This window comes from Phocoena sinus, chromosome 19 (genome assembly GCF_008692025.1).
Source record: "Phocoena sinus isolate mPhoSin1 chromosome 19, mPhoSin1.pri, whole genome shotgun sequence".
Lineage (NCBI taxonomy): Eukaryota > Metazoa > Chordata > Mammalia > Artiodactyla > Phocoenidae > Phocoena > Phocoena sinus.
Genome location: NC_045781.1, coordinates 41,113,795 through 41,137,553, shown reverse-complemented (window position 1 = coordinate 41,137,553; position 23,759 = coordinate 41,113,795). Strand labels below are relative to the sequence as shown.

The window sequence follows — 23,759 nt, the reverse complement described above, 5'->3', positions numbered from 1 at the left end:
TCAGAGGAAAGCACCACCATGCATTCACCTAGTTACCCAAGGCAGACACCTGGGCATCACCCTTGACTCACCACTTTCTGCCACACCCTCAGCTCATCACTCACAAAGTCCTCTTGATATTTCTTTTTTTTTGGCCACACTGCGCGTCTTGTGGGATCTTAGTTCTCTGACCAGGATTTGAACCCAGGCCCATGGCAGTGAAAGCACTGAATCCTAACCACTGGACTGCCAGGGAATTCCCTGAATATTTACCTTCTTAATACATCTCAGATCTACCCCTTTTTTCCATCTTCACTGATGCCATGCTTAATCACTGCAGCAGCTTGCAATCTACATCTAAGCCTCATGTTCTCCTGGTCATTTTCCACACAGGCCCTAGACCTTTTCAAAATGCACATCTTCTCAAAAACCTTCATTATCATTAGAATAAAGTTATATTTCTCAGCCTGATATACTGAGAGGAGCCAGCCCTGATTAATCACTCCAGCCCCATGTCTGAGATTCAGCATTCTGATTAATCCCCTTGTTAATGAATTAGAAGACCTATGGAACTTCACTTGAGACCTTTTGCCTCCCTGACAAGGGAGCAGGCTAGCTCAGTGTTCCCCTGGAATCCTTTGCAACTCTAGCTTATAAGCATCTAGAATTCCTTTCTCTCACAATTCTCTGCTCTCAAACCACTCCTTAAAAAAGACAAAACAAATATATTGAGCATATGCCTGACCAAAATCATACAACTAATAAGAGAGAGAATGGGGATTTGAACCCAGATTGCCCAGGACATTACCTCCTGCCTATTTGTTCACAATCAAACCAACTACTGATAATCCAAGATGAAGAATGTGGAAACAGACAAACATTCATTAAGTGCTTAATATTCATGAAGTGCTTTACATAAGGCATCTCACTTCTCCATTACAACACTGTCAAATTAGCAAACTGTAGATCTGAGAAGGTAGTGTGTACAAGGTCCCACAGCTAGTAAATGGGCTTGACTTCCCCCACCTCCACCTTATTACCTGATCCCTACCACCAATAAATAGCATTTTACAACTGAAGAAACAGGTCCAGCCCAGGGTCATACCTCTAATCAGAGGCAAAGTCAGAATTAGAATCCAGGTTTCCTGAATCTGCTTGGCTGGGCCAATGCTATTTTAGTCCCTGCTTTCTGGGAGAATCGTGGAACCCTGACTTGTACCCTAGTTATAACAATTTCCTGAAAACTAGCACTACTCCTGAAGGGCTAAACTGACCTCTAGAGTTTCAACTGTTGCTCTAGGCGGTCTTCTTTGGTAGCCCTCTGCTGATACTCTGCCAATGCTGTGCTGGTGTCCACCCTGTGGTGTAGTCCTCCCCTTCCCACTTTTCCAACAACCTCTGCTCTCACTGCATCCACAAAATTAGGCACTCTGTGTCAGCACAAACCCCATTTCCTCCTACCTCCTACAGTTTTCTCATCTTCAGTAATGAGCCCCCCCCACTATCTGTCCACCTAGCTCCAAAGGTCTTTCCTTATGGTTTAGCCAGGATCAAAGCCCCTCTGCCTGTTAGTTAGAAGTCCTGTTAGTTCTTTCCTAAGTGCAATCCATTTGACTCCTTCCCTCATTCTAGCCTTCCCTCCCTGGATGTCATCAGCGCAAGGATGGCAGGGGTGCTTTCTCAGGCTCTGTCTTTTTGGTTTGAATCAGGTTCAGGGTAATAGCCTCCCTGGTTACTTCTTTGGCCACGAATTAACTATTCCCACTTATTAAGGCATTCTCCCAAGAATGCTTTAGCTAAGATATATCTAAAATGTCTGGATGTGGTGACATATGAAGCATGTGTGGGATTAACTGGACCATCTGGCCAACACCAGGGCCCTGAGTGGAAAAAGAATCAGAAAAGATGCTACCTAGCAAGGTGGGATATCACCACCAGGGCCCTATGATGCTGAGCAGAGGGCTGAAAGAAGGGCAGGGATCTCAGACTGCCTTTACTCCATAACTGACAGGAGCAAAAGATCTTTCCCAGAAAGGGAGTGGGAGGTAGGGTGTTTAGGCACAGAAAGAAGAAGGGCCAACAGCTAGAAATAGAGGAACATGAAGAACTGATGACATTTAGGGGAGAACTGACAGAACTTCCAAGGAATGATAGACATGAATCTATCACTCCCTTGCGTCACAGGACTGGAAAGTCCCTCAAAGCACTCAGGTAAAATTTCAATCCATTGTTTGAATAACATAAACATTTCTTCAAGGCGGTGGTATCCCTCTAGTTGAAGACTTTCAGCAATGGGAAATGCCTAACCACAGGAGATCAAGATCATGCGAAGTTCAATTACAATACATTCATTTTCAATTCAACAAATATCTATTGAGTACCTACCATGCAACAGACACTACAGGCACTGGACTGTAAGTGTGAATAATATAGACACGGTCCCTGCTCTGTGGATCTTATAATCTAATATGGAAGACAGATACTCAAATACATAAGTAGAATGGGGGAAGTAGAGGGTGCTGCTCAAACACAAGGTGAGGTACCTCATATGGAGCCGGGCATCTGGGAAGGCTTCACTGAGGAGGCAGCGTCTAGGCTGGGGCTTGAAGAGTGTGAGGCATTAGCTGAGTGCAGGGTGGAGGGACCCACGTGAGAGAACAATTGCTTAAGGCTTCCCAGCTTCCAGAGAAGTTCAGAGTGTTGCAAGAAGGTGGAGTCCAGATCTTGAAGGGCCTTTAGATTGACACTGAGGAATGTGGGTTTAATTCCGGAGGCAATGGGAAGACTGGTGAAGGGTTTTAAGCAGAAGCGCCCCCTGGCTACGCTGTGGGAGACGCTGCGGTACGGGGCGTGGCGTGAAGGAGGCCAGAATCCGGGATGAGAAGGCCTTGATGGCCCAAGGAAAATGACCAAAAACAAAGCGCTCCTCTATGACAAGACAGAGGCAAAAACAAAGGGATAAAGTTCAGAATGCGCCCCTTCCACTCTCAAGCCGAAGGTCTCCATCCTCTCTCACCTTTGCTGGGCAGCTCGCCCTCGGTTTGCCCTAACACCGCGGAGTGTGGGCGGGGAGACGACTCCACGCCCTTCTTTCCAGATAAGAAAACTGAGGTCCAGAGTCCCGGGGTGGGGACCGAGGTGAAAAGAGAATGGAAACGGCCTCCCAAAGGAGGCTGCCCGAAGTCACGCACAATCCTTCGAGGGTCCGGCGGCCTGCCCCATTACTCCGTCAGCCGTCCCCAACCAGTCGCCTTTGCTATAGAAACAGTCCTCCCGCCCTCCTCAGCGCCTCTGTTTTGTCAATGCACCCTGGGAAATGCAGTCTATCTCTCATTATCTGCCCGAGACATGAGCCCACTCCGCGTCCTTAAAGGACTACAAGTTCCAGAAGGCTGTACGAAAACACCAGCGGGCTCTCGGGGATTTGGTCTAGCAAGAGAGACAGAAGAACCCGCGGGCGGGGCCGAAGGGATGGGAGATGTGCCCCCCCAATGGGCGACCCCTGGGCGGGGCTCGGGTCTCTATTGGCTACGGAGGCACGGAGGAGGCGGGGTCAGCGGAATGAGGCGCGGAGCTGTTCGCCGCTCCAGGTGCTGAGTCCGAGGGAGGCTCCGGAGCGAAGAGGAGCGGTCTCAGCCTTCTCTGCCGCCGCCGCCGCCGCCCCGCGTCGAGAGCCCTCCGCCTGGAAGCCGAAGCCGTGAGGAGCCCGGAGGAGCTGGATGCGCTGCCGGGCGCCGACCGCCCTTCCGCATCTCTGAGGTCGGTGCTGCTGGATTCGCTTTTGTTTTATTGAGGAAGGAATGAATTGAGGCGTTAGAGGGCCTGGGGAGTTGATGGGACCTCACCGCCCTCAAGACCATCTGTCCCGGAGAGCTGCTGACTCGTGGCCCCGGCGCCTGAGGTCGGAGCAGCTTTGGTTAGTTTTTGTCTTATGGTGGAGGAGGCTCTTAAGCGTGAGGGGCGAGGGCTGGGGACCTACCCCACCATCTCTCTTGAGAGGGCGTTGAGAGCTTGGAGCCTCCCTCCGCCTGTGCCTGAAGTCGAGGCTGCTTGGATTATTGAGGATGGCAGGGAGTGTTCCGGGATGAAAGAATCGGAGGCAGGAGGACCCTTCCCCACACCTCGGCTGCTTCAGCTTACAAAGAGGGTCTGGATGTGATGGATGAAACCGCGGTATTCCTCCTCCTCCGCTCAGACCCTCCTGAGGAAGGGCTGTTTGGGGATGTCAGGAAGACCCTTCCTCGTACCCACCCCTCTCCCGAAGCCTAGGGTTTTGTGAAAAGGGGGGACGGGATGAAGATGGAGCCAGACGACTCTTCCCCCTCCCAGCTGGACCCGCCTAGGTTATGGGGGGGTAGGCGGGAATGGGATGTGAGGGGCAAAGGCCGGGAGACCCCTCCCCACCCTGCTAGGAGTCGCCGGTACAGGAGAGCCCTGACGGATTCTCCGGGTCCTCTGCGATCTGGGCCCCGTGCCTAAGGTCGGGGTGGCCTGGGTGTGTGGGGTGTGCGATGGGGAAAAGTAAAAGGGATTGAAGAACCCCTCCCGACCTCTCCGCTCCCGGGCCTTATCGACTTGGCCCTCTAACTGGATCCAGGCCAGGGACCCTAAGTCGAGACGACCCTCCCCTCCCCGCCCTGCCCCACCCCGGAGACCCTGGCTGCTGAACCGCAGAGGGGAGCCAGACCTGGATGGGCACATGCTGGGCGGGACAGGCCTAGTCCCCCTCTCAAGCGCCCTGGAGCTCCAAGCAGACGCCCCCCGCGCCCACAGACCCTCGGGCTGTTCTGCTTGGCGCGGGGTGCGCCTCAGACCCCGCTGCCGAGACCTGTGTCCTGGCTATGCGGCGGCCGCTCCGGGCGCAGGGCTTTCGCGCTTGGCCCCGACATCCACGAGAGGACAAAGCCGCGGTCGCCGCACTGGCGGGCCTGCGCCACTGGCTGGGCGGGGGGCGCGGCCAGGGGAGTGGGGGGTGGGGGAGGCTTCGGGCGCGGCGCGGGGAGCTTCTGCGGAAACGTGCCAGAAACCAGGCGGGAGACAAAGCGCGCTCGCTCCTCGCGGGCCCGCGCGAGCCGGGATGGAAAATCCCAAGGGAGGAGGCGGCTGCGCCGGGCAGGGCACTATGCCCCACACCCTTCTGCCCTGCACACCACCACCCTCGCCGGTCCAGCACCCAGGATGCCGTGTGTGCGATGGTAGCCAGGGTCCCTTCTGTGCGGCGTTCCAAGACCTGTGACCACGAGAACGTGGACAAGCCAGGGGCTCCGCCTCTCGAGGAGGGGCCCAGGGTTCAGGAGGCATGAGTGGGCCAGGGGCCGTAAGGGCATCCTGCCTGGACCCCCCAACCCTGCTCCATCAGCCGTGTTAGGTCAAATTTGGTTCCAGGATTCGAGTGTATTTGTATGTGTCACAGTGTGTTTACATGGGTGAGGGTGCGGGTCAGAGTGTGAATGTGTACGCCCGGGTGAGGTGCCAATGGGTGCTCCAGTGTTCATGTGTGTGTCCCTTGTGCATCTGGCCGGATGTGTGTGAAAAGAATCAATTACTGCTGGCCTTGGATGGGGGCGGGGGTGGGGCAGGGTAGTCACCCCTTCAACCCTCAAGCTGCAGTAATGACCTAGGGTCCCAGGGGATGCCCTCAGGGTGGAGGTAGCTTCAGATCATGTGCATGCGGTGTGGCGCAGAAAGTGGAATCTCACAAGTATGTGGAGCTCTCTTCAGCCCTTCTGGTGATTTGGGTCTGACCCTAATATCCTCACTAGGGTTCTGCCCTTCCCATCCCTCAGAAACCGTATCCTGCTGTAAAAGGCTGCCCTAAGGACCAGAATTCTGCCCCCCACCATCATGGGCTGACAAGTGGGGCTTGGGGAGCTCAACAGCAGAGGTGGGTGCAAGATTGTGTGGCAAGACAACTTTTGTCACTTTGGCCTCTATCTGGAAGGACCATGGGGCTGGAGTTGCTGGTCAGTGACGATGGCCTCTCAGTAATACCAGGTACACTCACAGAGAGGGCACGAACGTGACACAGATATATCACTATGGGTAGATATCCCAGGAGGATGAGGACAGCCCTCCCAGACCTGCCCACTCCCACCAAGTGACCTCAGTTTCATAGCACTTTGACAGCAAAGGTGCTGTCACCAGAGACTCCTTTCCTGTATGATGAGGGGCTAGACAGTGGCCAATGGAACCACAGGAAGAACAGTTACCAGAGCCACCATCCAGCCCAGCCCTGCCCGGTCCAGTCTCCACAGGTATCCACAGCGACCTCTGCTGGGCAGAAGTGAAACCAATTTGAAATTTGGCAACTAACACTCCCCCACGGTGTGAAAGCTCAAGGTGGGTGTGGGCATTGTTAGGTAAAAAACATTTGGGGGCTACTTGTCTGCTTTTGGAGTCCTGAGTCGATGTTCTTGTCTGCAGTTCCTTCAAGCAATGGAACTGCCACTGTTCTCGCCTATATGGAAATATTTAAAGAGGGCCTAAAGACGTTTGTTCAAGTTTTCATCCAGTTGGGGGTGGGCATCAAATTTGTTTAAGAGAAAAAAGCACGAAAAACATTCATCAAGCTCAGGGAGATTTAAGTATATTTCCTGTCTTTTCCTCTCCTTCTTCAATTCCTTTCTCCTTTTTCTTCCTATTCTACTTTTATCCTCCCCTCTTCCTCATTATTAGTCAAAAACATATTTTTTAAACATATGCTTTCTTTTTCTCATCAACAATACGGCCCTGAAAATGCAGATTTCAGGAGTCTTTCTAAATGCAAAGAACTAGGAAACACTGGCTCCTCCAGGCCTAATGATGGGAGCAGGGGAGATGGATGAGATGTGCTCAGTCTTAAATGCCCACCTGATGACATGTGTCTCCTCTCCTGGTGTTGCTCTGAAGTGATTTCATGCAGCCACAAACTCTTTAGAGCTCCTTAAAGGAAAAGAGATATTTAAATACCTGGTATTGTTCTTACTTTGGCATCCATGTGATTTTCATTGAACTACATGACTCAGTATCATAAAGTAAAAATAGGACTTAATCTCCTCCTTGCCTGTTTGGAAGGTGACTGCATATGCATGTTGTGTTCTGCACTGGAGAGCGAAAAGCTAAATTATCTCATAAATTGAACTACCTGCTTATCCTAATTAGAGAATGTCGCTTAACATCACATACAGGCAATAACACAGTTTTTTAAAATTCATACGTGAATCTCTGTCTTCTAAAGCCTTTCTTCATACTCATACATTATTACTTTCACTTGAGGTTAATCAAGAATGTTTAATCCTTGTACTGAAGCCGAACAAATTAAAAATCAGCAGATACAGGAAATTGTGGGTAGTATTTCTGTTCTTCTTGGGCTCAAAAAAGAAAAAATCCTTGGAATTCATAGGAGAGAAGGAAAGGCCCTGAAGATTCGGTAACTCCTATGGATGGAGTTTCTGAGGAGAGGCTCCTCAGAATTTTCCAGGAGGGCTGGTTGTGTTGAAGAATCTCCGCATGCATTCAAGTGGTACACAGGCTGGGAATGAGACTGCGGCTTTTGGGATTCCTAAATCCCCACACTAATGCAGCCCTTCTGGGAAAATCCCCCAAGTGCTTCCTGCTCCCTCAGGCCGCCCAGCAGTCCCTAGGGTGTGGAGCTGTCCAAGGTCCTGGAGCACTGGCCCCAGCCCCGCCTAGTGGAAAGGGAGAATTTTAGGGCATGGAGTAGAAGCAAGCTCTGAGGACCACGGCCTCTGTGAGGATTTCCCCAAAGCTCATCACAGAATGGAACAGGAGAAAACATAGCTGTAGACGATCTACTGCATCACTTCGAATGAACCCATCAGCGATCCCTATTTAAAGAATTACAAGCTAATAATAAGAGGAAACATTTCTGAGTCAGGCTCTTCACATGTAAGGATGTATTTAATCCTCACAGTCCTATGATGTGGGTGGTGGTGTTACTTCCACTTTCAAGATGAGGAAATGAAACTTTGAGAGGAAAGGGGTTTGTCCATGGTTATACAGGTCAGAAGGAGCAGCGTTTATGCTCCAGCCTGGATATCTTAGACTCCAGAGACTCCTCCTGACCACTATTTTTTTTCCTATTGCTATTGTAGAAGAAAAAATGAAGTATTGCACTGTCTTCTCTGAGATTCTAACCAAATTTTAGAGTAATGGGATTGGGGACCAACTAAGATTCAGATATAAATCACAAGGAGTCCTTTCAAATTGAGCAAGGGTATTGCCACATACTTCACATCTTATCCTGACAAAGGGCTTGTTACCTGAACTTGATTACCAAAGAAGGGGAAAGGTGAGTGTATGACCCTCATGGCCAGTGGTCCAGGGTTTTTCCAGAGTGGAACAGTTTCACAGGAAGCCAAGCTTGCAAGAATAGAGAGAGAGGAAAAAAAAATTAGGATGTTGTTATTATTCAACAGAGTACATATAGAGCTAAAGAAACGGGCTTATCTTTATCTGCTAGCATCCTGTTCCAATGCTGAGGACACTTGGATATTGTTAAGAGGCTCCTTCCACCTATTCCCTCTCTCAGATTTTTCACAGCAAAGCTTCTAACACCAAAATAAAAGTTTTCACTGTTGCGAGCCTCAACTAATCTCAGGGAAACATCACATTTCCACCCTCATGCCGTCACAACCAATGTTCCACCTTCATATGTGGCCACGGGAGTCCTGAAGGTGGCCAGGTTTGGAGCTTGATGTGCTTTAAGCCACATATTCTCCAGTCCTTCCAGGGTGGCAGTGTCAACTGCCCCAATCTTGCCACACACACACACAGGAGGCCTGTGCCTGAGAACTCCCCATGCAGTTGCTATAGGTTTGGGTGTCTAAGGAGAGTAGAGAGAAATAGAACTGTGCTTTTTCTCCTCTCCCTAGACCTCAGTGTGCTTAACACCCAGGCAGGGGGCCTGGCCTTTTAAGAAACTGCTTCACATCATGCTGGGGCTCCAATCCATTTTGAGCAATTCCTTTCCCTTGTAGGTTGGGATTTTGCAAGGCTCTTGACGTATGGAGCAAAGATTGCTATTGCTTTTCCCGAGGGCATTTGGAGGCCAAGGACCAGCTCCCCATCTGGGTCTGCTCTGACTCATATGACTGCAGACAGATTTGATTGTTTTCTTATTCAGAATCATTAATTAACTCTCCTCAGCATAAGAACAGCATGTAACAAGAGGGAGGCCCTTTGCGGGGGTCTCTAGGCAGTCATGCCTATAGCTGAGCACCAGCTCTTTTGCTAACAGGATCGGGAAATGGTTTCTGATCCTGGCTATTACCCTTCAGAAAGCTTAGATTGTCAGCACTTTAGACTAATATGAGAAAGGAAATGAAAATGTAATTAACTGCTAAGGCTGCTATAGTTATTCTGCAAAAACTGAGAGGCCCCAGGATCCCTCAAAGAACTGGATTTTCATTCATTCAACAAACATTTCTTGTTCCTGCAGTGTGCCAGGCACAGAACTGGGCACAGGGAACACTACTCCAACTTGGGATAAGCACTGTCATACAAAAATTTTGACTGGAAAGAGCAAACAGCTGCAGAAACCCTGAAAATGGTGTGTGCTATAAGAGAAACTTAATAATCATAAGCCATCATCTCTTTTTTAACATGAGGAAAGAGGCTGAGGGAAGTTGAGGGTTGCCCAGTTAGCTGAGGATTAGAACCCAGGTTTTATAACTCCTAAGGTATGTTCTTTCCACTGTCCTAAACCACTGCTATGTTTATTAAATTGTCCAAAGGGCACATTTCCATTAACATAACCTTTTATGATCCAATCCTAATGCAAAACCTAAAGTTGAAATAGAAACAGATGAAATAGGAAAAGAAGAACGCCTATTTATATCTGTTTCCAATATAATACCCATATGTGGCTATTGAGCACTTGAGATATGACTAGTCTGAATTGAGATGTGCTGTAAGTATAAAATATACACCAGATTTTGAAAAATTAGTATAAAAAATATAAAGTAGCTCATTAATAATGTTTTGGATAAAATAAAATAACATTTTGGATACATTAGGTTAAATAAACAATATTATTAAAATTAATTTCACTTGTTTATCTTTACTTAGCTGCTCTTGTTATCAGAGGGGGCTTACAGAATCTTACAAGACAGGGGCAAGAGGAAGGACAACAATTTTCAGATAAATCAAACAAAAGATTTACTACTAGTTAAAACATGATTGAAAACACTTGTAAGTATAAGCTCATGAATTACCTTGATGTGGGCCAAATTTTTTTGCAAATAAGGATACTGAGGAAAGATTTCAAGCCATTTATATAAGCACATGATGAATAAACAAATGAGCTAACTGAATTATGCACAGGTCTTGACCTCTGCTAATGAGTTGAGGAAGAGGATGATTAGAGGGTACTTACAACAGATGACCCAAGAGCTCTAAGTCTCTTGGACTCCACGATTCCTCGGGGAAATGAGAGCCTTGTGCTTTAGGAGAAAGATGCTGGATAGGAGTTGGACGTACACGAGGTCAAAGCCACTCTGCCACCCATTGGCCTTGATCAAGTTATGCAGTCTTGAGCACTCAAAAAATGGTAGCTATGACTAAATGGGATTTCAGGTGTTCTTTAATAGAAAAGTTTCTGTTCAGAATCTCCATGGTCTTCTCTACAATTCTACTGCCTCACTCCCCATCTTTGCTTGTTCCCTGAGGAGGCTTAAAGGACAGTTTCATTTGATTGTGTCTACACCAAAACGCAGGGTCTCAGTAACTTTGGGCACACCTCAGCATCTTTCATGTTCTCCTCTGTCCCATCAACACACGTGAGGTTCTTTCTCTGGGACAATGAGGCAAGCAGCAAAACAGGCATCATTCTGTCATGTTTATCCTGAAGTTCTGCATTCTCATCTTGGTGTTTAGAGCACTTTACATGCAGTTTTACTTTAAAAATAAAGGGACATAAATAAAGAAACCGTAGCCCCAGGAGAACGTGGCCATCGTCCCTTTACTGCACAGCTCTGAGGGAGCACATCATTGCTATTCTTGACCATCTTTTTTCCAAAAGTTTGCCTTCTAGATCAAAGAAATACATGTTAAGCTCAGTGAAGACTTATGTTAACAGAGCATGTTGAAACCAAACTCCTTTCTAGAGACTAGTCCCACAGGAAGTGCAGAAATCCCTGGAAGTGCTTTAGAAGGAGAGAAACATGGTCAGATATCCTGGGTCAGTGTGGTGGGTGAGTTGAAGTGGGGAAGAGCCTGGAGGTGGGATGGCCCCTGGTTCTGCTGAGAGGCCCCTGACTTCCAGGGACTTAAGTACCAGGGCTAGGTTATTTAGGGATAGATTCTGGTCTTGAAATGCATTTTTCCCATCCATTCGCTCTTTTTTAAAAAAATAAATTTATTTATGGCTGCATTGGGTCTTCGTTGCTGCACACGGGCTTCCTCTAATTGCGTTGAGTGGGAGCTACTCTTTGTTGCGGTGCGCGGGCTTCTTATTGCAGTGGCTTCTCTCATTGCGGAGAGCGGGCTTTAGGCGCGCGGGCTTCAGTAGTTGTGGCTTGTGGGCTCTAGAGCGCAGGCTCAGTAGTTGTGGCACACGGGCTTAGTTGCTCCGCGGCATGTGGGATCTTCCTGGACCAGGGCTCGAACCTGTGTCCCCTGCATTGGCAGGCGGATTTTTAACCACTGAGCCACTAGGGAAGTCCCCCATCCATTCATCTTTTTTTTTTTTTTTTTTTTTTTTCTGTACGCGGGCCTCTCACTGTTGTGGCCTCTCACTTTGCAGAGCATAGGCTCCGGACGCGCAGGCTCAGCAGCCATGGCTCACGGGCCCAGCCGCTCCGCGGCATGTGGGATCCTCCCAGACCGGGGCACGAGCCCGCGTCCCCTGCATCAGCAGGCGGACTCTCAACCACTGCACCACCAGGGAAGCCCCATTCACTCTTTTGTTCACTCAACAGATACTGAATGGTACATAGCTAGGGTGGCAGTGTTTTGAGAAACCTTGCTCCAGAGGACCCCAGGGTCTGGCTGGGTAGAGAAGCAATGCCCACGTGAAGGGTAAACCAAGGAAGATGGGCTGATGTAATAACAGGAGGCCTATTAAGGTGGGTTGGCTATGGCGGTGGGAAAGCTGTTGATCCCAACCAGATAGAATTGACTCTGAATCTCAGCTTCATCACCAGATGTGTGGCCTTGGGCAAGTGCTTTAACCTTTCTGAGTTTCATTTTCCTCATCTGGGACAATTAAATCCACTTTTCCTGGGTTGTTATGGCCTTACATGGCAACATATAAAGAAAATTCTTAGGATTAATACTAGCTCTCCTTTACTGAGTGCTTACAGTGCATCAGGCATTGTGCTCAGCCCTTTATATGCATAAAAGAGCTACTGTTATTATCCCTATTTTATAGCTGAGGAAAGCAATGCCCAGGAACTTCAAGTAACTTGCCCAAGGTCACACAGGTGGGCAAGCTGACTGCAGAGCCTGCTCTTAACCACTGTGATTACTGCCTCATGGTTCAAGATCAGCAGGAACCCAATAACTTCTTTTGAAGGAGGGCGAGGTGATTTGTGGGTCAGCTTGTAGAGAGGTCTTCTGCTTGGTCTTCAAGGGTGTGTACAGGGCTTCCCTGGTGGTGCAGTGGTTAAGAATCCTCCTGCCAACTCAGGGGACACGGGTTCAATCCCTGGTCCAGGAAGATCCCTCATGCCGCGGAGCAACTAAGCCCATGCGCTACAACTACTAAGCCTGCACTCTAGAGCCCATGCTCTGCAACAAGAGAAGCCACCGCAATGAGAAGCCTGCGCACCGCAATGAAGAGTAGCCCCTGCTCGCTGCAACTAGAGAAAGCCCGGGGAACAGCAACGAAGACCCAACACAGCCAAAAATAAAAACAAACAAATTTATAAAGAAAAAAAAAGGTGGGTACAATATGAAGAGGCTCTGAAGGGTCAGTAGGGTGGGGAGGGAAGGCAGGGAAAAGTTGTGACCAAATGAACAAGGCTGGGTATGCCAGTGGTGTATTCTGGGGACCCTGAAATGGAGAAGAGAGTTTCAGTAGGAAATAGATGTTTGGTAAGAACGGTTTAGAAAACCTGTGGCTAACAATTTTTGGCCAAAAAAAAGTTCATATGCAAAGAAAGGAATGTAAAATCTGAAACTACCAATTTGAGGTATCTCACTGAATTGGGGCATTTTGTTGCCATGTGGAACATGCTCATCAAGCATACCCAAAGCCAGAGCTTGTGGAGGGCGTGGCCAGACAGCACAGCCATCCAGCATTCCTACCAGTGCTCTTTGCTCTTTAGAGAACATGCATGGACTTTTCTCTCATTTGGTCTTCACAAAAGCTCTAGGCAGGAGAAGGCTGGGAGGTCTGCTACGAGGATGGCTGCCTGTGTCAAGCGGCAGGCAGCACGAGTTGCCAAGAGGCACAGATGCCAAGCACAGCCGCAGTGCCCAAATCCAGGCAAAAAGCTTAGGAGGGCTTTTTCTGTGAGGGGGGAGGCAGAGGCTTGCCCCTGGACTGAGACCTTTTCTCTGTGCTCCAGGAGGCAGGCAGTGTTATCCTTTGGTCTGTGATTCTCCAGCAATGTCCCTGAGTGGCTGCCTCCCAGAGTGGCTGCTGTGAGGGCCTGAGTCAGGGTCACTGCAAATCCCACAGCCCATTCCGGATGCAGCACCTATCAATCAGTGACCCCCGCCCCCTGTGCAGAGAGCTTGTCTCACAAAAGGGGATTTTTCTGGACTTGCCATCTTGAGTTTGTTCTGCAGACTACAGGGACTAGAAACCAAACCCAGTCTTCTTAGTCTGATTAGAAGGAAAATCTATCTTTTCTCAGGGCTGCAGTCACCACTGACCACCAGATTTCTCTCCATGGCTACACTTCTAATAACAATGGAAAGTAAAGGCAAGAAGGGAGAGGGACACAGATGCAGCACTTCTTCCAAGAGGCACCTGCAGTTCTGTGAAGGATGTGAGGCAGTGGGGAGGTAATATTCACAGCTCTGCAAGAGTCCCTTGATGAGTGAAGGGGAAGTTTTGATGTGCAAGATGATAGAAGATGAAAGAGACCATGGTGCTGCACTGCGTTTTCTTTGGAAAGTCATGCGAGGGTTCCAGATGCCCTCCACAGTTCTGGAAGGATAAACTTGCCCCGTGTTGGCAAGGCCACGCAGATTTTGACAAGTTTTCCGGGGATAAGTCCCTAGTGACTATAAACATAACACTAATGAGAAATGACAAACACTTGTCTTGGTAATGGAATGTTAAGGGATCATCTGGTCATTGACCCCAGTAATGATTAATGTGTGTCCACACTCACTGAACGCGATGGAGTGGAATGGTGACTTCTGAAGAATAAAATCAAATTGAGAAATCAGAATAATAATAAAGGCATGGATGTTTGGAATGGTTGGGCACCGGCAAGTAGAGCTGTGGTTACTTCAGAGCAGCTTTCCCGCCAGGTCTCTTTTACCAGATCATTCTGACCCCAAGGCTCTGACACGCCAATTCTTAGTCCCAGCACAGCACGTGGCACCTACTCTGTGTTAAGCCCTGCACCAACCACTGGAGAGACAGAAGTGAATGAGACACAGTCCCTGTCCTTAGGGGGTTAGCCAAGTCTAAAACAGAACATGGAGCACAGAGTAGGAATTGTGAAAATGAACATGGCCACTTCATGTTGTTTCCTTATAGGTGCTGCCTCACCTGTAGCCGCAGCAGGTGAGCCAAATTGGGATCTTAGAAATATTGCCAACCTTATCTCATGTCAAATCTGAGCAGCTGTGATTCCAGCTACTGATGCTGGGGTAGCAGAGTAAGGGCAATGGAAGCAGAGGCTGGTGTATTTCAGAAACTTGTTGCATACATTTGGTGAAAATGTTTTTCCTTTACATGTTTTGTTTGAAAGACCCACTCCTGAGACCCTTTGCCTGCAATTAGAGCACACTGCCACAAGAGGCACCATGAAGCAGTGTGGCCCAAGCAGCTATGCTCCTCACAGGCATAGTATGCTAAGCAAAGTATAGTTTTTCAGTTATTAATCAGAAGAACATAATTTTTAATTAATCAACCATAGAAGGATTGCATTTAATAGGGCCAAGCCATGGTAACCTATGTATAGTGAGTGGACAGTTGTGAATTCATCAACATTCATCTAACAAAATTCATGTGTGCCTACTGTATACAAAGAACAGTACAAAGTCCCTGCCCTTAGCTACTCACTCCTGTCAGGAGGACACACACAGACAGATAATTCCAGTGCAGCAAGATAAATTGTATGATGGAGGGATGAACAGAGAGCACTGGAAACACAGAAGAGGAACGACTAACTCTAACAGGGGGAATTACACACACACACACACACACACACACACACACACTTGCATGTGTTAGGTCTGGACATTAACATCTGAGTCAGAGGGTTTACACCAACTCATATAGAAGAAGAAAAGCATATGGGTCAAAATATTTTGAAACACTCTAAGGAATTGGAATCAGCCTGTTGAGTGACCTTGGATATATCATCTACATCTCTGGACCTCAGTTTCCTCATCTGGTGCTCCAAGGGCTTGACAGTAGCCATCATGACCATGTGGGTCTGGAACAGGAGGGAGATTAGAGAGATGACCTTGACTCCAGTGGCCAGGCGTGGCTTTGTCCCAGCCCCAAGGTCTCCTTGACACCTGCTTGTCTGGACCCTGATGATGTTACCTCTTGATTCTGGCTTAAATGTTCCAAGGCTTCCCAGAGGATCAGCTGAGGTGCTGGTCCCCAAGGAACTTGGTGTTTGTGAGGTGTCAGCCTTTGGTGTCTGGTGGACATGGTCTGGCTCTCCTGAGTAGCTATTTGGCCCACCACCCTCCCCAGAAGCCAGGCTGGCCCTGTCAAAGCTCTGACCACTGCATGCACTGCCCCTTCTCACCAGCTTCTCACTGCTCCTTCTGACCTGTGGCCACTCTTAGGAAAACCTTGGCCCTGTCAGGCAGAGGATCACTGGCAGCAGCACAGCTCCACCTCTGCCTCTCAAGCCCTACAAAAGATGAAGGCTTGTGATAGTCATTTCCCAATATAAACATATATCAAATCATCACATTGTTCACCTTAAACCTACACATGTTCTATGTGATTATTACCTCTATAAAGCTGGAAAAAGCAAAAAAAAAGACAACAGTGAAGCTCCACCTGGCCTGTCTCCCTCTGGAGACCTTCCTAGGCCTTGACAGGCTGTCCTCCCCAAGCAGCCCCACCCTGCCTTTCCCAGGCCCCAACCCTCCCCTCTCTGTGGCTGTGGCATTGCCCTCCCCAGAACTGGCACCTCTGTGTTAGGGGATACAGAGGAGCAACTATCTTGCATAACTGAAAAAAAATGCCAGAGGTGCTTAAATTTAAATAAGTCATTTAAAGCTGTTAATTGCCCCACAGAGAGAGTTTTAATATAAAATACATGGGAGCAATACCTGGTTAAGACAGTAGACAAATGGAGGCCCTGAGAAAACCCTTACTGAAATTCCATTTACAGGTCTTAAAAAGCATACACAGGGACTTCCCTGGTGGCACAGTGGTTAAGAATCCGCCTGCCAAGGCAGCAGACATGGGTTCGAGCCCTGGCCTGGGAAGATCCCACATGCCACAGAGCAACTAAGTCTGTGCGCCACAACTACTGAGCCCATGTGCCACAACTACTGAGCCCGCGCGCCTAGAGCCCGTGCTCTGCAACAAGAGAAGCCACCGCAATGAGAAGCCCATGCACTGCAACAAAGAGTAGCCCCCGCTCGCTGCAACTAGAGAAAGCCCGCACACAGCAATGAAGACCCAACACAGCCAATAAATAAATAAATAAATAAATAAGCATATACACACACACGCACACGCGCGCACACATATTTTTTTGGCCATGCTGCTCGGCATGTGGGATCTTAGTTCCCCAACCAGGGATTGAACCTGTGCCCCCTGCAGTGGAAGTGCAGAGTCCTAACCACTGGGCCGCCAGGGAGTTCCAAAACAAGCATATTTAAAAATAATTTATGTGCCCACCATATTGCAAATCAACTATACTTCAATTTAAAAAAAAAGAATATAAAAAAAATTCATGTGCCCAGGAATTTTCACGCCTGAGACTGACAGTCCCTGAACCACCTGTCTAGGCCAGAACCAGGACCCTGCCAGCTCAGGCCCACCATCCCCCACCCACCCTCACTCTGGTCCCTCAGTCCTGAGACGCTCTCTCTGCAGACAGCTTATCCCTGCCAGCTGGGCCGGGTCTGCTCAGGCCAGTTTCCTCAATCAAAGGCCAACAGGCACTTCCTGGGCCTTCCATGGGCAGTGGTAATGACAATTCCTGCCTTCCCCCATCACCATCGCCACACACACACACCCTCTGGCTAGAGCCTAGATGGTCCCACCATCTCGCAGGAAGCATGAGACACCTCCTTTCCCTGAGTGAGCAAACAAAGAAATCAACAGAGGGCCTTTAAAGCCATTCTGCAGAGGATGTCACCTCCTGGAGATGAGAAGGGCCAGGCTGAGATAAGCAGAGCTGCTTACAAACCGAACACAGAGACAAATTAAGACCTTTATTGGAGGCAATAAAATGCAGACCAGTGGAGTGAGAAACAAGATGTCTCCCTTCCTAATTACTGCAGAAGGTAAAAGAAATCACCAGCTATGGCTCAAAAGAAAGGAAATGCAGAAAACACAAAACAAGATGACAAGAGGCCACCCGAAATGATTAGGACAATAAACATAAGCATTTACCATCCCCTTGTTAGAAGACAAAGGTTCCCAGATTAAATTAATACAAGAGACTCACCTAAAATAAAATGATTCCAGGGTAGACAAAGCTATACTAGGTAAATGCAAACAAAAGAAAAAGCGTGAGTGGCTCTGTCAGACAAAGCACAATTTAAGGCAATAAGCAGCGTCAAGCAGGATAAAAAGGGTAATTTTATATTCATAGGAGCATTTGTGAAAGCATAAGTGTTCTGAACATTTGTACACTCAGTATTTTAGCATCAAAATACTTGAGGCAAAACCCGTTACCATTAAAAATACAAGATGAAGACAGCTGTGGGCATAAATTTACACACTACTCTCAGTACCTGACATTAAGTAGCCAAAATATATATAACAGAAAGCAGTAATATAATGAAGACGATTGAATTAAAAGGTGGGTGCTGAACTCTGTACCAGTCTGAATGATGTTTGCCATATTTTAAAAGACCAATCCTAGATCGATGCTTGTAGTATAAATGTTAAATTGTGTGCAAATTTATAAATACAGTATAATTGCAATTTAAAAAACTCTAAACCACTGAAAACCCACTGAAAGAAAACATACCAAAATGTCAACATTTGGTGTGTTTAGAAAGGGTGGAAATTAAGTATTTAAAATTTTGCTTTCCACTTTTTCTTGCAAATGTTCTTTAATGATCATATAATAATCTATGACCATGTGGGAAAAAAAAAGGGTAAGACTCATCCCACAGCATAGGATTTATAATTTCCAAGATTTGGGTAAAATTTAACAAACAAAAGCAGCAAAGAGGAATCCCAGCAGGCTCCACACAGCCTGGGCCTCTTGGCTTCAACAGGCCCTCCTGTCACTGCCTCCTTGAAACCCTCTGCTTCTTTGCCCTGGGGCACTGTGTTTCCCCAACTCAGCTCCCATCTCTTCTACTGTGCCTTTCAACCCTTCCACCGTCTACTGGCGGCTCAAGCGTGGTTGCCCCAAGACAGATCCCAGTCTTTCCCCAGGTGCCCACACCCCTGCTGACCTCACCTACTCTTGTAGAGGGATGTAGCTCCCCTCTATATGCCAAGGACTCCCAAATTCATCCCTAGCTCCAAACTCATCTCAAAGTTTCAAGGGTGTACACCAGCCTGCAGACTGGATGTCACCCCATACATGGGGGCAGGCATGGTGGACATGCCCTCAGAGGAAACTGTCACTGAAGCCCCTCTGAACACATGATGGTCCGGCGCAGGGATTGAGTGTGAAGCAGCGATGCCCCAAGGGGTGGTCATGAGAGCATTTCATCATCCACAGTCAGATGTAGAAGAAGGTTCCCATGAAAGAATCAGAATAAATCATCACCTTGAGCAAGGCCCTCTCTAGGCCATTTGAAAACAAAACCTATGGCTCTGACTCATGGGACTATGAATTATGGTTGTAGCAGTAATCAAGAAAAACAATAAAGTCAAATTTAAAAACCAGGCCCTGGCTTCCCTGGCCCTTGGAGTGCACACCCCAGGTTCCTCAAATTCTCTTCTGCCCACCCCACACATCTAGCCACCAGTTCAATGCACAGATCCTGGTCTAGCACTGAGATTTGCTGGTCAGTGGTTTCTGGTCTGGACTCCTGACTTTTCCAGGCAGAGTAGAAAGTCTCTAAATACCCTAGTCTTTAATCTGCCAGCAAAAGGAGTGAGGATGAGATCAGGTTGTTAGCCCACTGATGTGGTATGTTAATTTAATGGTACAGTTTCTTTTGAAAATGACCAAAATAACTTAAGTACTAATTCTAAATATACATGCTTATCAATTTCAGCTCTAAGTATATACTCTCACTGGAAAGTAAATTACCTTAAGAGAGACTTTCTAAAATTATTCCATATAATTTCTCTTGCATTCCTAGGTCTGGATTGCTATCCAGTTACCATTCAATTTTGAAAGGCAAAGATGCATAAGATCCCTTTTTAGAAAAAGGGTTACATGAAATACTATGCAGCTACCTGATTTTGGAGAAGAGATACTGAGAAGTCACCTCTAGTGAATCATTTAACTTTTCTAATTCACAAACTCTTCTTAATCATGAAAAGAGTCATCTCTACTGTAAAACACTGTTATAAAGGGACTCACGTTTCCTTATGTAAAGTGCCTAGTACAGTGTCTGTCTTGAAGCAGGAGCTCAGTAAACAGCAGTTATTCTTCTTCTCATATCAATGGTTTTTAGCCTGCCCGCCCCAGCCCATGAACATGATGGATGGGAGTCCCATCCCACTGTTCCCATAAGTGCAGCTCTACCTCCACATCCTTTCTCTTCCTACTCTAGAAACATCAGAAGGCACATGACTGAAATGGAAGTGATGATAGGAAAAGCCCCCAGAATCTCTGCTTGTTTGTTTTTTCGGTAAATTAGTTCTGAACTTTATTAGTTTATCATCAGTAACAAATAATTGGGGATGCACCAATGTCTCAAAGATAAGTCCCTATTACTTGAGAACCTAGTTTCTCAGAACCAGGCATATCATAACATTCCTGGGGATCAGAAGCCCTAACATCCCCCCTCATCATGTGAGACCTGGGGGTCTGTCTCCTTGCCCCAGCCAGACTCTCAAGCCACTGGATATCTAGGGCCACATTTCCTTACTCCCCTAAACCTTGTCCTCTCCCCTATGCCATGGTTCCTTGCCTTTAACTGACAGTTAATACATGTTTCATGAATAAATGCATCTGAAATCTGGCCCCACTTTTGCACATCCCAGCACTGGGACTGCCAAATGTGTGTTATGAGCCAAAATCAGGTCAGGTGACCTGGCTTTCAGCAGTAGTGGCACAGAAGACAAGTGATTAAATAATGCATGTCTATCCACTTGACACGACATGCTGCAGCCATTGGAAATGATGCTCTCGAAGACTCAAAGGCCACAGACTCATCTAACATTAATTGAATAAACAGACCATAAAGAGAATGTCCAGGTCCAGCCATCACACACATGGGCCCAGATCGAAGGAGAAAACCTAACAGAATTTGTTGCTATGAGAGGGGCACGATTCCACATGAAGTATTTCCAAATTCTCTTCTATGGTGTTTGGTTTTCACAATGAACAGTGGCGGGGGTGAGGGGAAAAGGCCTCCAAGATTGGAAATTAGCCCAGGGCTTCCAAAGGCATGTGGCCAAACTCAGTGTGTGAACTCAAAATGAAAGCTGAGGAGCTGGACCGGGGAAAGGATGGGTAAGCCACAGTCCATTCAGGAATGAAATGTAGACTTGACCCAAAATAGCTGTCACGCTCAGCCTCAGAGTCTGAATTAACCCTCCTCTTAGCTTATTGACATCTATGAAATTGATTCTTGCCACAGAATCACAGCCCGTGGCCCTGGCACTGCAGTCAGTAAATGGTGGGACTAGGGAGGCAGTAGACAGTATCTGCCCCAAATATTCGCCGAGGGGCACCGTAATGGGCTTTGCTGAGACTTACGTGTTCTCTCTGGAAAATGTTCCTGTGTGTTCCCTGGGAAGAAAAAGAAAGGGAAAGAGGCGAAAGGCACAGGCGGGAGGTGGGTGTTATGTTGGTGGGGGAGCTGGCAGGGAGGGTGGGAGGGCAACTTCTGCTGCTGTGGAGTCAAAGCTGACCTTGCATGTTGCCTCCTCTTACACTCACACTGGAGACCTGGCCCTACTTTAAGTGCCTTTCCTCTCTGCAGACCCAGAATTTACTCCCTTAAGATGGGACCCACTGCTTGCTCCAGGAAGTTTCCTCCCTTGGTCCTCAAGTTCTTTATTTGGAAAAGAACAGGGAAGGGCACAGCCCAAGGGGCTGGTAGAGACTCATTGCTCACAAGGATAACTAGGACAGGCCTGTGTCAGCCTTGGGCTACACAGCCCCACTCATCCCCAACTGAGCTGCAATTGATCATGCTACACTGCAGGCCAGGAAGGAAGGGCCCATCACATGTGCCCCAAGCTCCTTTCTCCTAACCCAAGCTCTTGCTGAGAGCAGAAGCAACCATTCTCCTGGAATCTATGTTGTAGCCTTGAGGCCCAGTATCCCCCAACCCACTCAGAGCCTTCCGAGGAAATCCAGCCCAGCACCAAGGTTGCCAGGGCAGAGTTCCCTGGCCCCTGAAAACAGAGGCTTGCTGAGTTTTTCAGAGCCCCCATGCTCTAGCACAGAGCACTAACGTGCCCACATGCAGCTCTGATTGGTACCTGGCTCTGGCAGCCCCTATTACACTGACCCTCACAGCAAAAGCACAGGGTCTAGCAGGCAGATTGATTGGACTGAGCCTCAATATCCAGCAGGAAAGCAGACAGGCCTTTGCTTTACCACACTGGAGCCCAGATCACCAGTAACGCAGCCCTCAGCTTCCTTACAACCTACCCTCAGGGTACCTGGTGCACCACGACCAACTCCAGATCCATAACCCTGCAGTACCTAGACCCTCACCCATGTCTGCTTTGTCTGTGGCATCTAATGTGCAGCCATCAGAGAGGGATCACCTCCCATGGGGCAGCCAGTTTGGTCATATCACTGAGACTCCCCAGGCTGGGGCAGGCTGACATGCTCTGGCCACAGTCATCGCTGACCACTGGGATTTTTGACATAACTGTAGTTCCCAGGATCAAGAACCTGACTGATCATGGCCTCCTCTGGGCTATCTGTACACAGCACTGTGGCCACCTGTATCCTTGCCTGACCCTCTCCAGTCCCTACTCCAGGCTCAGGTGCAAACGGAGGGCTCTAGGATGTGGGTACCTCAGAGAGGTCTTAAAAACTACCCAAGTGCACTCTTTCTTCTCCTTCCATAATCAGAACAGAAAAGGAGTTAGAGGTCCCAAGTCTCAGCATCACTTCCTGGGAAGACCCTTTTCTCCCTGTGACTAGTTCTGCTATCAACCTCCTGCCCTTTTTAGTCCAGACTCAAGGCAGTATGAGGACAAAGGGTAAATCCATCCCAGCCCTTGAAAGCCCAAGGCAAGGATGCCTCTCTGGAGCAAGTTGCCTAGGCCCATCTGTTGCACCTGCTCTCCCCAAATCTGCAGGGTGTGGTGAGTGGGCTAAGGGGCACATTCAGTTTGCAAACCAGAGGCAGAGTGGCTGAGGCAGCCCATGTGGCTGTCCTGTTCAGAGTGTTGCCTCTGATGCCCCTGTCAGGGATCTGTCCTGAGCCTTTCTGATCAGAGGCAGTTTATTGCCCTCGGCTTCCTAATATCTTTTTCCATGGCCAAATCTTCTCAGGCGACGCTCACAGAAGCAAAGGGCCTTTTGAGCTAGAATATCACAGGCCGTTAGCCTCTGTAAGTGGAGCCAAGTCTCCACAGTGATGTTTATTTTCCAGCTCCCAGGATGAGACACAGGCTGCTTGGATGCTCCAAAGCAAAGGAAAAGGATGTGGACACAAGTTCACAGGAAGTCTAGGGCACCCGGCAGAGGGACTTCAGGAAGGTGCTTCCCTTTGGGGCAGAGCCATTAGCTGACATTGAGAAGTCTTCTTTCCTTCACATTTATGGGGCTTTAGCTCAGAGAACAAGGGACTGGGTCCTCGGATGAACCCATCTTGTACCTGCCTCTGCTTTCCAAGCCTCTCCTCTCCCTTCTGCCTGCCCACTCCCTCCCTCCCTCCCTCCTTTCTCTGATTTAATGTCTCAGCTCCCACATCTAGAGGTGCCTGCAGAGGCCTCGCCCACTGAAGCCTGAGCTCACAGTGCATCAGCTTGGGCCCCAGTCATTTTCAATTCCCTGTCCTGTTCCTATGACCCAAATGCAACAGCTGCACAGCTTCTGATCCAGCATCACCCTGTTGGTTTCTGCCCACAGCCCTAGGTACACCTTTAGTCCAGCACAGTAGCCACTAGCTATTTAAATTAACTTAAATTAAACATTCAGTTTCTCAGCCACACTAGCTACTTTTCAAGTTCCCTATAGCGACGTGTGGCTAGTGGCTACCGTAGTGGATAGCCCAGATACAGAACATTTCCATCATCACAGAAAGTTCTACTGGACAGTGCTGCCCAGGGCCTCAAGATATTTTAGGGGCCTGAATCTTTCACTGAATGCTTTCAAAACTTTTCCCAGCTCTTCCCTGCCATC

General features: G+C 48.2%; 1 protein-coding gene across 1 annotated transcript in view; it reads left to right on the top strand.

Annotated features, from left to right (window-relative positions):
- The first annotated feature begins 3,669 nt into the window (after positions 1–3,669).
- SMPD3 (sphingomyelin phosphodiesterase 3) overlaps positions 3,670–23,759 on the top strand; it is an 81,675-nt gene continuing 61,585 nt past the window's right edge. Inside the window, exon 1 of the mRNA XM_032613824.1 lies at positions 3,670–3,738. The gene's annotated coding sequence lies outside the window, so the exon portion shown is untranslated. The remainder of the gene's footprint in view (positions 3,739–23,759) is intronic.